Genomic DNA, 14,366 nt, shown 5'->3' on the forward strand with positions numbered 1-14,366 from the left:
CAATCTTTTCAGTTTTGTTTTTTCTAAAAATTGCCTAATCATTTGCACATCCAAAACCGCTGTACACCATTTCAAGCAAATTCACATCTGTAATTTTGTAATCATTGTAGCATTAAAGAGCAGCAGGAATAATGTATTTTCCTACCTCTAGCTGGTATCAGTCTTGAAAGAATACAATAATGTCAGTGCCTGCTCATATTTTACTCTTGAAACACAAACAAGACAATGAAGCTATGTCAAAAGTGAAAGATGAGAATTTAATAGCTGTCCAGGGGTGTACAAATTAAAGCTGAAGACTGAATAGCAATTTAAGGAGCATAAAACCCAACAGAGAATGAGCAGACAATAGGCCTGTGGAATGGTTGGACAGCACAGAACTGTCGAACGTGAGTTCAGCTACCTGTGCCTCAGCTCCAGCGGCAGTGCGAGGTGAGCAGGGCAGAGCGGTGACTGTAAATGCCTCTGAGCTCAGAACATGCATGAGATGGTGCTGGTGCTGGGTAGTTTGAAAGAGTGCTGAGCCAAATGCTGAGGTAGGAGTTTAAGGCAATAATAAGGAAAATTATCTGCCTTAATCATAACAGACTGAAAGCTCCAGCAACTGGCCCTTGAATGGAAGTTGAATTAAAAAAAAAAAAAAAAAAAGCTAAAAGGAAAGAAAAACCTAGGAGTGAAACCACAAATGTGTATTTTACTCTGGAACCTACTGAGTTTGAAAGCCGGCAAACACCTCATAACAACTTCGTTACTGACTGAAAATAGAACAGATCCAGTTTGATTCAGGTTAGTGGAGCACCGATGATTCATGGCATTAGTCAGCCATGTGCATTCCAGCAGAAATCAAACTTAGCAGCCAGAAATAATACCAAAGTTGAGCAGCTTCATAGGATTTGAAGGATTCAATCCATTTTTTGTCTCAGCAGAGAACATTACACTCCGGCTTCTCAATTCACAGAAGCTTTTCATGAACTTCAAAACCCTGGGAAAGACAGCTAGGCTGCTAAACAATCTGTGCTTACAATTCTAGCTAAATCCATTGTACATGTACTAATACGTTTCCTCAAAACTGGACAACAGGCTTAAAGTAGAATAACTTACAGCTGACAACATTTAAATATTGACAACCCCAAACAACCCCAATTACTGTTGTTATTACTTACTGCTTGCATAAAGGATGGCAGGTTAGACACTAGAGGTTTTAAGAGATATACAAAAAAACCAGCAGCTAGTGGAAACTCATCCAAAAGATGACCATGCTCTACAGTACAAAGTTTTCCCCGCTGTCCTTGCGCAGATTGGGCGCCAACAGCACTGTCAGTGCATGTCCTCAGTTATGGGGTATGCTGATTTATTGCAGTTGCACATTTGCACCAAAAATTTTTACTGACGTAATTAGTCCTACTGAAACTTAGAAAACCATTTGCAAAAACAGGCTTGAAAATAATAAAAAAAGACCTTGGTAAATGGTATTTTAGGCAAATGGAGAAGTCATAACGAATCAAAAGGCTAAACAAAAGTATGAAATAAAGTTGTCAGGTCAGTGTGGCACAGAAGTGACCATTGTTATTTCTTTTCCTACATTTTCATACTGAATCTGTTATTCTAGATACCTGAAAGACTGTAGGAAAAATATCCTTTGCAAAACAGTCTGAAAAAAGGAGAGGCAGCAGGGAGCATTACTGAAAAATACAAAGAGTTTAATGCTAGACCCCAATATAACTTTAGAGACCCTTTACAACCCTGAAGTACCCTGAGGAGGAGAATTCCACTCAGGCATACTTACAGTTTTGAGAGTAAAATCTTAATCATTCTACAGATGCACTAAAGATGCCAATTTGTTTTTTTTTTAAATATAATCTTTGTATGACTTCTGAACTTGATATAATTATATTCTGGTTTAATGTTCTTTTATGAAGACATAACAGAACATAAGAGATTTGAAAACTGGTGTATGCTTTGAATAACTTATGTATTGCCAAAAACACAGCAGATATGTTACAGTGTTCTCTGGGTAAGGAATATGCAGCTGCTCCAGAAATAGGGTAAAAACTATGTGGCAAACCCAGCTGCTTCATGGAAATGCTAATGAAAGCCAGAACTAAAGTGGTTCTACACACTTCAGCCTTACTTATAGCACTTCAGAGACTGAATTAAGCAAGACTTCAAACTTGAGCTTGTTGGCCCATTGATGTACAGATTAATGGTTAATAACACTACCTACCTTGGTGATACAGCAGAGAGGTACTGTCTCCCTCTCTAATGTGTTTCCCAGATGCAGCAGCCTTTTTTAGATGAACACCTCACCCTTGAGATAAGCACAAGGCTCTGATTTGTAATTGTTGGGGTTGTAGCAGTGGTTGTGAACATGCTCATGACTTAGGGCGATATATCCCCCTTCTCTGCCAATGGTGCTGCACAACAGTAGGAGCAACTGTGTAGGAAACACATTAGCAACCCCATTTGCCACATTAACCTGCCAGCACACAGGGGAAACCCATATGGGGAGAGTCTCAGCAAAATTCATTCTCTGTGATTGCGAATCAGGTCCCTGATTGAAATGGACGTAACTCAGGAAAACTCTGCAATGATGAAACACCCTAAGAAGCACAGCTGGCTTCCCAGCCCTCTCTTCTTTCCTGGCAAAAGTAATCTCTACCCATCCAAAGCTTTGGCAGATTTGTACAGGTGGACCTCAGGTTGGATCTTTTTGCTCTCACCCTCATAACAAGCCCTTGATCAGTGAGGGGCAGTCATCCCCATAAGTTTGCCCTCCCGCTTATGCAGTGCCTTTGCAGAAGAACACTTTTCTGAAGACTGAGATGTATTTTGCAGTGAATATTTACTCACATTCATAGTTAAAATGTATGAAAGATTTTTGCATTAGCAGAAACAGTAAGGTTGTAGCTATAGCAGAAGAAGGTTTCCTTTGGAAGGTAGGTTTGCTTTTGTTGTTTTTTATTTTTTTTTCTCCTGTAAGCTATATTTTAGACAGTTTGTGAGGAAGGCACAGTGTATCAATCAATTAGGTCTGTGGTGCTGTTCATGCACTATTAAAATTGATGTGACCTGTTGACTTCTATAAATACAATAACAAAATAGCCCAAATAGTGTATGCTTGCCTGGACATGTCCACTATATGAATGAACTCATGTTTTGCATTGGTAGTGATGATTTTAGAAGTGATACTGAGTGAAATAAAATAAAATAAAATAATGTAAAGTAATGTAAAATAAAATAAAATAAAATAATGGGCTCACTTTTACACAATAATAGAATCCTCATTTGTATAAAAGTAGTTTTAAAATATTTCAGCAGAAAAATAAGAAATTTTATATATGCATATAATTCTGTTCATTATGCTAATATGTATGTTTCATGAATAGCTTCTACAGAAAGTCAAGAAATAATGTAGTGATTTTGAAAATATGTCTCTGAAAATAACAAAAATATCAAAAATAAGCAAGGAAAGCTATGGTAAAACTACAAAATCTAGAAATCTGAGTTTTGCAAAAGCAACAACACACTTGAAAACCTCAATTTCTTGTTTTGTTCCAGTAGTCTCTTTACCAATGCACTGGTTTATTTGAACATTAATCTTCTCCTTTTATTCTTCTTTTGTGGAGTGTTATTGTCTTTTCCAGGGCTTCATACCATGGCCAGTTCTGGGTAGGTCTTGCTTGGAGTAATTTATGTCTGTAAAGTAGAAAAAAAATCTGGTGTTCACTTCCTGAGCTTTTATTTTAGAGCTAGAAGTTGTCATAGATGCAGATGACAGTGAATTTTTGTTATGCTGTTCTTGAGTTTTGATAAGTTAAAACAAGTAAGTGTTTAATTCAATTTGTATAAAAGACTGACAATAACAGGATTATACTGTTGTGATTTTAAAGCCAGTCTACACTAACTGTAACTTGAAGCAACCTACTGCTACTTCAGTGCCATTGCATTGTACCCTAATACAGCATTTTCAAATTTATGACTGCTGTATTATTGCAACAGTCATTGACTGATTAATGTAAGAATTTTTCAGCCTCTAATATTTGTGACATACCATGAATTGATGCTGCTATCACTGTTGGCTCTTTGTGAAGAAGGAAAGTTTTGTTAGTGCACAAGACATAAAAGACCAGTATATTAGAAAAATTGGTATATTAGAAAAAATTGGTATATTAGAAAAACGGTGCTGACTTCCTACACCAGCAGAGAAACTGGGCTCAGAACGCCTTGTATTATAATTGTTGGGACAGCATTTATTTATTTATTCTGCTGAGGACCTGGTCCAAGTCAGCAATGACTTTCACAGGGCCGCAGCTGCAACTTGTAAAGACATTAATTTCGTGCATAATTATGTCCCTCTATCTCTTAGTTTTTTTAAGAGGTATTCCATTTGTGATCATTATGAAAAAAACCTATATCTAGGAGGATTTAAAAGTCTAGCACCTGGAAAGAATTTTTAAGCACATGCTTAACTTTTATCAGATCTGTCCCATTTATCTTTCCTAAGGATGGAAGCTCATGCTTACAATTTCTGTTGAATCTGACCACAATAAAAATAGATTAAGGGCTAATTGTGATGCAAGATTTTTCAGCTGCATTTCCCTCGAGAAATTTCTCTTTAGTTAATGTCAGGTTTCAAGACATATCCATCAGAATGATTTTTTGTGGTTTGGGTTGTGTGGAGGTCCTGAGACATGGAGACGTGGATAAAGAGGATTTATCCTGACCCAGGGATTGCACACAGGAATTCTCTTCAACAAGATCAGTCAAAGAGAATAAAAGAAACATGAGAGTGGGAAAATCACAGCGCACCAAATATAAAATAAAGACACAGAACCCTTATTGGGTTATTAGTTATTGGCATGCAAAGCTAAACTATTTGTTTTTATCTATAGCTCTTATTCCTATTTCTCAGTGGAATATGGTGTACAGATCTAATTTTGTTTCTCATGTGTTTTCAAGGTATTTCTACAATTAAAATGATAAATGGTTTTAAGAAAAATAACTTGTCTTGCACCAATAAGAGTTCTAATAGTAAAATTGACAAAAATAGGTATTCTTACATGCTGTAATAATGCAACTAATCATTTCTGTACATCTATGAAGATCAATCGGTCACACTGTATCAAATGGATAATTAAATATTTAAGTTTATAATTGTCAGTATAATTATATCTGAGTAAGTAGGGCTATTAAAATTGGAAGTGGATTTATGATCAGACCTAGAATTTGGACCTTTCTGTATGTTTGAAGAAAAACTTTATCTTTAAACCAGAAGAAACCTCTTTGAGCTGAAACCATAATTCAATATTTCAGTATTCACCATTTAAGGATGGAAGGTATGCATCAGGTCCTATTCGTTTCCATACTACCAGACTATTAATCCTGTTAAAATGGAGTATAATCAATAATAACCCAGAAAAATTCACATTATTGAGGCAAGGTATTGAAGAAATTGCCAATGTTCATTTTTATTTATGTTTGAAATCATGAAGTTATAATTAAAAATATCGCTGTGTCATGGAAATACATGCAGACTTTATTTTCATGTGATGTGTGTCCAAGACACATGCAAGTGAGAAAAGTTTAGCAACTATTCTCTTAACCAAACAAATACATTACAAGAGTGGAGCTAGGCGAAAGTGCTAGTATGTTTATGGCTTTGGAGGAATGAAAAATCACTGAGGTAAAAATCAAGATACTGGAGTCACAGAATCACACAGGAAGGCTAACTGAACAACAACATTTTGGGAAAAGAATATGCAATGAACAAGAAGGGGAGGAGAAAAGTGATTAACAGGACAATCAACCATGACCAGAGAAAGTAAGCTGACTAAAAAAAAAAATCTCTGTTTTTAAGTATTTTGATCCCAACCCAAAGTGATAACAAAACTAAAGAAGGAAAAAGTATGTAGGAAAGAGTTTTGGCTCTTGTAATTAATTTTTTGTTATTTGTTACGTGATGTTCTGCTAAAACAGAGACAGCATTCCTGTGCATCATTTCATCTTTTTTTTACCTTTCTCCTGACCCAGAAGGTATACACCAGAAGAATAGGTACCACTGGCAGGCTGGGAAGTTTGCCAGAGGTGGGCAGTTTCTGGGGCCAAAGAGAGTTAGTCATATATTGAGGCTAAGAAATCAGAGGATATTCTGTCTCTCAAGTGATATGAGTTCCCCACCAAAACCTCATGCCTATGGGTTCAAAGCCAAAACTACTGTTGCAGTAAACTGAGATTGGCATTTGTGTGAGTTGAGTAGCAGAGTGAGATTCCACTAGCAGGATCTTAATCAAATTTATCATTAAAATGCATATGTAGGGAGCTAGCAAGCCCTTTCTTGATCAAAGAGTCATCACAATTTACAGGGAATTACAGTGTCTTTGAAATGCACAGAATACACAAGGGTTAAATAAAAGTAATTGCTTTTTTGCTAAGCCATTTTGCTTTAGGTAAGGAAGTCTCAGTACCTGTCATTAGCCCTTCTGCCCTGCCAGCTCAGCACTGGCAGATTGTCCATTCCCAGTGTTTAGTTAAGAATATCTTTTGAATTACTTTCCTTCTGTTGCTGCGTATTCTGTGTATCTGTATGTGTATGTGCAAGAGGTAGGGGGTGAGATGAGTAGGGCAGGGATGGAAGACATCTTTGCTTTCTTTTTCTGTCATGCTTTGAGTTGACGGATGTGGCAGAATGCCTACCTGTTTGGGCTGGGAGTTACGAAGCCAAATGACTATCCAAAGAAGGGAAAAGGCTGCAAACATTCAAGAAAGATACTGTTTCTGAGTGTATTACGATTGTCCAAATCTGAAAATTATGATAAGGTCAACAGAAAAAGATGGTCAAAACAAACAAAAGGAAGAAAGAGGAAAGAAAAAAAGAGGAAAGAAAATCTCTGAGTTTATCAAACTTTCTGAAAGGTTATATTTATTTTAGCACTTAATTAAGCTTTTTATTTCTACTGCACTACCTATTTATCCTAGAAGGGACATACTGTTGCTTTGGCCCTTTAGAAAAGTTCCTTCTTCAAAAACATTTGTAGCAGCAAGTACATTGAGATATGTTGCCTTTTAAACACCCCAAGGGTCTCTTTGCACACGTACATTGAGTTATGATCTTGACTCCTTACCCCAAATAAATCTGAATCTTTGGCAAAACTGGGGTACCAGAGGTCTTAATGATTTGGTATTAAAGTTACTTGTGCAAGTGTCAGTCAGGTAACATGTTTTTCAGTATGAGTGTCCTACCAGAAGCAACTATTAGCCGACTATTACTCACCAGGGTGAAAGATGATATGTCAAACCCTCTAAAAGTGAAAGTCCATGCTGCTTCTCCTGTGACAGGAGAGAGAGTTTCCCAGACTAAGGCTGTTATTTTGCATCCTTGCCATTTGACATGCTCGCCATTCAAACTGGCAAGCTTGAACTGTGATCATCATTTCTGAGTCCAGGACACTGCTCAGCCTCTCATTCTTTGGGTCATGAGTGTTTTGGTCCAGGCCTTCCAAGCTGAAGAGTTTGCAGCCTTTGTTCCAGGCTCTTATTTTTTCAGCGATAAATCAGTGATGTTGGAAATGCTGCCAAGTACCTCCTTAATCTCCTTGTTAACATACCCTGGCCTCCAGCCTGAGGCTTGGACCATACAGTCTGATCTATTCTTTGTTCCCCCAGGGAACTTCTAAAAATATCAAAGAAGAAAGCAATACTTTAGTGAAGCACTGTGTCATGAAGTTTATTGAGGATTAGGGCATCATCAGAATCTTTCATGTGTTTAATTCTCTGCAATTTGTGAAGAGAGCAATCCCTGAACCAAAGGAATACCAAAAAGCAAATGAGATGAACTACAGGGGACAATATAAAAAACATGAAATTTTGGTGGGGAATCCCTTCCCTCTATTTAAATACAGAACTGGGAAGAAATGACACAAAATTTGGTAAGCTGCAAACCCAAAAATGCTTCTTGCTTGTAATCAAACCTTGTAAACATATGAGCAAAGTGACAGGAAGTTCTTAGACCATTCTATACTCATTTACTTATTCCGTCCAATGTAATCCCAGTATAGGCCTAACTTTTTTAAAAGAAACAACTTGAGCAAATTAAAAAATGATGTTTTGAACAAACGTGTTTTAGAAAGGAGACTTTTATTTTATACCCTTTATTTCTGTGACTCAGTGAAGCAATTTAATTATGAAAACAGGGTAATGGAGGCAAAACAGATCAGAGACTAAAGTTAATAGAAATTGTGAGTGGAACATTAAAGATTTTCTAGGGCTTCCTTTTGTGGTAGCCATATAGATTCATAGAACAGATGTGTTAGTGGCCACTTAGCAAACATTTTTGCAATGTATTTAATTTTTGAGGTGGTAGCACCCCATAGGATTAACATATACACACACACCAAAAAAAAAGTAAACCAGCCCCAGGAAGCTTTGACATAATTGATGGTATAGAACATAATTAATTAAATAATTGCATGGAATCGTACATAACCAAATCACTGAAAAACATTTTAAAAGATGTTCCTCATCTGTGTAACGATCTCTGGTGATTATGCAAAAAGATATCTTGATTTATAAACTTTTCACTTATTCTTTCAAGGTGCAAGTTCTGCTTTTACCACCTTTAGAATTCAATTAGTAACAGATTCATATTTCTTTCCAGAGCCTAATCCTCAAACAGTTATACAGGTTGGGTTTCTAAAAGTATAAGAAGACAACTTTGGAATTACGTTCTGCCTTTCAGTAGATCTACAGTGTTCAGAAAAGCTGAACTTTATTGCACCTATGGTTGTTGATCAGAGATTTCACGGTTTTGTACAAGATATTTCTGATTTGTGAACTCTGGGAAAACGAAATCAAGCAAGGAAACCAGCTATGTTTGCCTTAACTGGCAGTGATTTTGTAAAAGAACGCTTCTGTCTCCTATTGTTTACAAGTTACAATTCTGCAAGGATAAGTTAACAAATGAGTGCAAGACTTTTTTTCTCATTTTTTAAGGCTGATAACCCCTCTTTTTTCCCCTCCTATGACTACATTTGCAATAACATCTGACTCTTTGGACTTATGCAAAGTTTATATTCTATGACATGGAACTTGATTACAAATTCTGTTCACACAAAAAATAGCACTTCAGCTGTAATCAGTGCTTAAAAAATTATGAGCAGTTTGTGTAAACCTCTCTTTTTTGGCACTACTAGAAGTCAGCTGTGATTTCAGAGTATAATAAATGCATTTGGTTGAATTCCCCTGTTGTGCTGTGAGGAGAGCTTGTCTTTGGCTCATTTAGATTCTGAAGACTTTGTCCAGTGTCCAGATGCACTTTTAAAATGTAGTTAAGAGAATAATTACTGAATATATTGAAGAGCCATTCCTTCTTTTTTTTTTTTTTTTCAGTTTATGCCCAGTAGATTTCACAATTGGCACAATTACTGCAAACTCATTTGGCAAAGAGCCACTATCTTCAATGGGAATAATGCCTACTACACTAGTTCTCAGTCTTATCCATTATTAACAATGTGCATTTAATAACTTACAACTAATGGTCTTCAAAGCAGACCCAAAATTGCTTAAGCTGTTTCTCACAGTGTTTGAAGCAAGTTAACAGATTCTTTAGCATGCAAAGACAGAAATACAGCTATCAGTGCGATCGCATTGATGGCTTTTGCTGTATATTTTCAGAAATAAGCATGGCTGAATAAAGCTGTGGCAAGAAGTGGTATGTTAGAACAAGCTAGTCCTCCCAGTCACTGACTACTTGAGGCAAAAATCTCTAGCGATACTGAATTGAATATGTGGTGTGTGGCTCAGAGAATCCTTCTTCTCACAAACAATTTTTTTTGCAATCGTATTGCTATGGAACTCTAGGGTGGTGGAGGTAGGTAAGGTATGAAATGTTGCATTAAAGATCAAATGTAAATGGGGATAGTTTTCTCAATGCAAAAGTCAGTCAGAGTCAGTCAGACTGCTTCAGACCAGAAACATTTGGATGGAAACTGTCCAAGAATATTATTTAAGATTTAACTCCAGATTGTTGAACTGTTTCCAAACTTTGGTAAAACTAAGGTGAATTTCAGTTTCATAACCAATCAAAAACTCAATAAAATGCTCTTTGCTACATTTTTTGTTAGAAACATATCTTAAACCCCCATGTTACTCATTAGGATTTTTGTTAAATTAAAGCCATTTGATCCCTCTGACCTTTGGCCAGTGTGCCTTCTTATTTTTGTGAATGCAATTTGAACAAAACATTTCTATGGAAATACCTTTACCAGGAAAGAAAATAGCTTATTGCATTATTGAAAATAGAAGGAAGCCATTCACTAAGATCAAAGACCTTTTATCCCTGTGAAAATTGCCTGCCAGCACATGAGAATCCATGAAAATTCAAAGCAACATGCCAACTTTTTGTTTTCATGGCAAGTCTGTCTCAAATATATTTCCTTGGGTTTTCACAAAGAGAAAGAATTTCTTTCACAAAAGCATATCTACTCCTAGTCCATTGCTGCTCGTAAAACAGACATATTTTAACATTATGGTGGGAAATTCTGAAAGATATTGTGGGTGCAGCAAACCTAAGCACATAAATAGTCACCTTTCTCTTCTTGTGTGGGTCCTTTCGTGTTTGGGGTTTAGTTTTTATTTCCTCCTCTAGTCAGTGCTGCACTCTCTAACAATGTACAATAAGAATATGGAAGTCCTGACAAGAGGATTTCCTTGCAAAGGAGTAGATTTCATCTTATTTAGACAAGAATCTTCATGAAAGATAGGAAAGTGACCACAGATAACTTGCCACCTCTGGCAGTTTGTATAGACTTTAATTTTTACCAGACTGCTGAAGGAATGTGAGAAAAATAGCATCCCAATTGTTGGCATTCTCATCAGAAAATTGGTCCTCAGTACCTAGAATGAATACAAATATTATCTCTTTGCAAAGCATTATAATTTTCAGGCAATTATACTAGTGCACTGCACTTTTTTGCTGCCACTATTCTAATTTTCTTGGCTGGTGACTACCCTGTTGCTTCTATTATGTCCTGCCTGAATTTGCAGTGAAGGGCAGCCAACAAGACCACTAAACTGCAGCTTTGCAATTCCTACTCCAGTGCTAAGGCAGAAACTCTGTGTTCCAGTTAATTGTGTCTCAGGGATGCTTTTAAGTACAGGAGTATTATCTCCTTACTCTCTGGTTAACCTTCCTACCTCTGAGCTCTCTCGGAGCTTGGGGATCATGCAGCTGGTTCCTTTCCCACTTACTCTTACAGCTTAGCCCATCTCTCTTTCTCTGCCACCCACAAGCCAGGTACAGACTGCCAGCCTTGCACAGCGCCCACCTAGCAGGTTTTCCTGTAATCTGAGGCACAGAGTTGAGGAAATTCTGTGGCATCAAGCTGCAGCTGAAGCCTCTGCAGGGAGCAGCTTCCTTTCATCTACAGCAGCTCACATACCCACAGCAGGACAACGGTCTGTACCCTCTTTTTGCCTGCAGACAGCTTGCAGAGGCACTTAGGAAGCCAGCCTGAGAGCATGCATCTGCTGGAAACTCCAATGTTCCTCTCGCTACAGGCTTAAGAATTTAAATCTTCCTGGAAAAGAAAAAAAGAAGGGGGGGGGGGGGGGCGGGGAGTGGGTCTTCTAGGTTTAGTAGGGCCAGCCAGGCCACCCAAACTCACTTCATCACTTCCTAGTTGATGAGATGCAAAAGACAAGAACCATATCCTTCCTGGACGTTCATTTCCCAGCAAACCTGCTAATGAATTAGTGTGATACAGCACAGAGAAGCCAACATAATAATTCAAGCAGAATAACAGTTATTACAGGTGATTTTTTTTTCTTCCAATCTCTTAGGGATTTAAATCTTAGTTCTGAATACACACCTGGAAAACCTGAAGCCAATTCTGCTGCATTTCAAAGAACACTGTGGGAGCTCAGATTTTCCAATTCCTGGAAGTCCATGATTTGTCAAAAATTTCTTCAAGATTTTTTTTCCACAAGAAAGAAAATCAGTTGCTAATACTCAAGCTACAGGGAAAGTCAAAACTCTATGGTTCAAACACTGATGAGAGAAATTAAAAAAAGCCCAGCTAGTGCTTTTGGGCTGTTATTTGTTTGTATTTAATTGCCATGATTCTTAAGCCAAATTCATGACTCCTGCAGACGAAATTCAAGGGTTTGGGTTCTTTTTTTAAAAATTGCAAAGTTTGCTCATACTTCCAGGACCATTAGAAAGGATTTGCAGGAGCAGTGGGTGCTTGGCTGCGACTGTTGACCCCTGTGTAACCCAATGTCTGTACCTGAAAGCATCTCATTGTGATATCTGAATGGGTTTACGATTTTCCATAAATGATTTCTCCCCTTTCTGCTTCTAACCTAATGCCTTCAAGAATATTTCTTCTCTTCTTTTTCTTTATTTTTTAAAGATGTAACAGACTTTTTAATGGATAATGATGTCAGTTTCCCCAGACACAGTGATGCCATAAAGCTAAGAGACACATGATTAAATTAAGGGCTTAACTACATCTCAGTGTCAGGCTCTGACAAAAATAACAGTAAATTATATAAAATGGTCAATATAATCTATACCACCCAATGCAGGATGTGACATCCTCAAGCAGCATGCATTAACTTTTTAATGCAATCCACTGATTGCATTATAAATCACATATTTGTGTATCAGTGATGAGAAAAGCCTATCCAAAAGGTCATCTATGCCAGGGTTTTTAAAAGAGCTTTCTAATTGGTTTCTGAGAAATTCACAGGCCATTTTGCATGGTGTTTCCAGACTTATTTACAAACCTGTGAAAATTAACCTACACTTTGTCTATTTTTTCTTTTATTTTCCCTCATTTTGTTTGTTTGCTCGAATAAGCAGGAATGCTTGTGTGGGCTTTTGAAAAGAAGTGCTTTATTATTTTCACAGTCTTTTTGCACATCACACAGGGTATACAGACCATACACTGAAACATATCAATTTAGCCTCTCTCCCTTTTTAACGTATTTGGTTTTATTTATATAGTGCCTTCAGCATTCAGTCTTGATATCGTCTGTAATGTGATATTTACTAAAGTGCCACCAATAGGACTGCAAAACCCTGGGACGTATCTTTCAGTATGGGCTGTGTTCATTCTCTCAGGCTGGTGGCAGTTACGCTCCTGTCTTCCAGCTGGGTGTCTGATGGCCTGTGGGGGGCGGGGGGGGGGGGGGGGCGGTGCAGGGAGCAATCCTTTTAAACAAGGAAAAAGAAAGAACAACCCACATGGGTTTAGTATTAGCAAGTACTAGCTTTTTGTCTGACCATAACCTAACATCATATCAACACTACACTCCTTTCCTTTCTTTTTGCTCTCATTTTTCAGTCCCCTTTCTGAGCCTGTCCTTTCACATCAAAACTTGCAGCAGATGGGCAGCTCCAGAGAAAATTCCCCTGGGACCTTTCTAGGTCCCTGAAGTAGCTGCTCACACCTGACTCTTCCCACAGATGACAGGGTGCAAAATCTGTCTCCACGAAAGCTGTCAGGTGCAGATTAAAGCTTGCAAAGTCACATCTCCCAGGTTTGTTCAGGCTTTCTCCAGCCAGCAGGTACCACACTTTTTATTCTTCAGTTTCTTCTGCCCTTTCATTCTTGGGGACTCTTACTTCATCATGTTAGGAGACACCCAGTAAATCTTTTAAGGGGCTCCCCGAAGTATTGTCCATGCCTTTGTACTCCTAAGCCTGTGCAGAGAATCATAAGCTTGTTATTAGTATAATGGTCCCCAGCGCAACAAAGGCTCCCACCTGTTCCTCCCTGGAAGGGTGCCTTGGCTCTGTAACAATTAGCATCAATTACAGCAGGGCTGGTCAGGAGCTGCACGCCCGGTCCCCAGTGGGCTGCAGGTGCAGGATTATCCCCCCGACCTTTCGCTCCCAGAGCCCCCTCTCCCCAACGATGGGAGCAGGAGGCAGTCAGAACCACAAGGCTTCCAGCGTTCGTGTAGCTTTAGCTGTTCATGTCATTTGCAGAGCACGGAGATTAGTTTCACAAAGCTACAGAGCGCAGGCTCCCTCTCCTTGGCTCCGGTTTGCCCTGCTGGGTGCTCCCATGCTTGCACATCCTCTCATTCCTCAGTATCCATGCTCTTGCTGCAGGAAAAGTAAATTCATGATAATATCTGTGAAGAAAAGCAGGGTTGCAATAATAGTAATAATAATAATAGTAGTAATAAAAAAGAGACGCACACAGCTGGCTGCCTGAGTGGCAGACAATGGCATGTGTGTAACAGACTTGGATAGAATTCTCTATTTCATTACCTTGGCTTTTAGGTGCAAATGTGATGTCAGACCCTGCTTTAGTTTCAGTGTGCACTGTCACAGCCGCTTGTGCAGGCAAGCAGCACAAAGC

The sequence above is a fragment of the Falco rusticolus genome, chromosome 6 (genome assembly GCF_015220075.1).
Source record: "Falco rusticolus isolate bFalRus1 chromosome 6, bFalRus1.pri, whole genome shotgun sequence".
In the NCBI taxonomy this organism is placed as follows: Eukaryota; Metazoa; Chordata; class Aves; order Falconiformes; family Falconidae; genus Falco; species Falco rusticolus.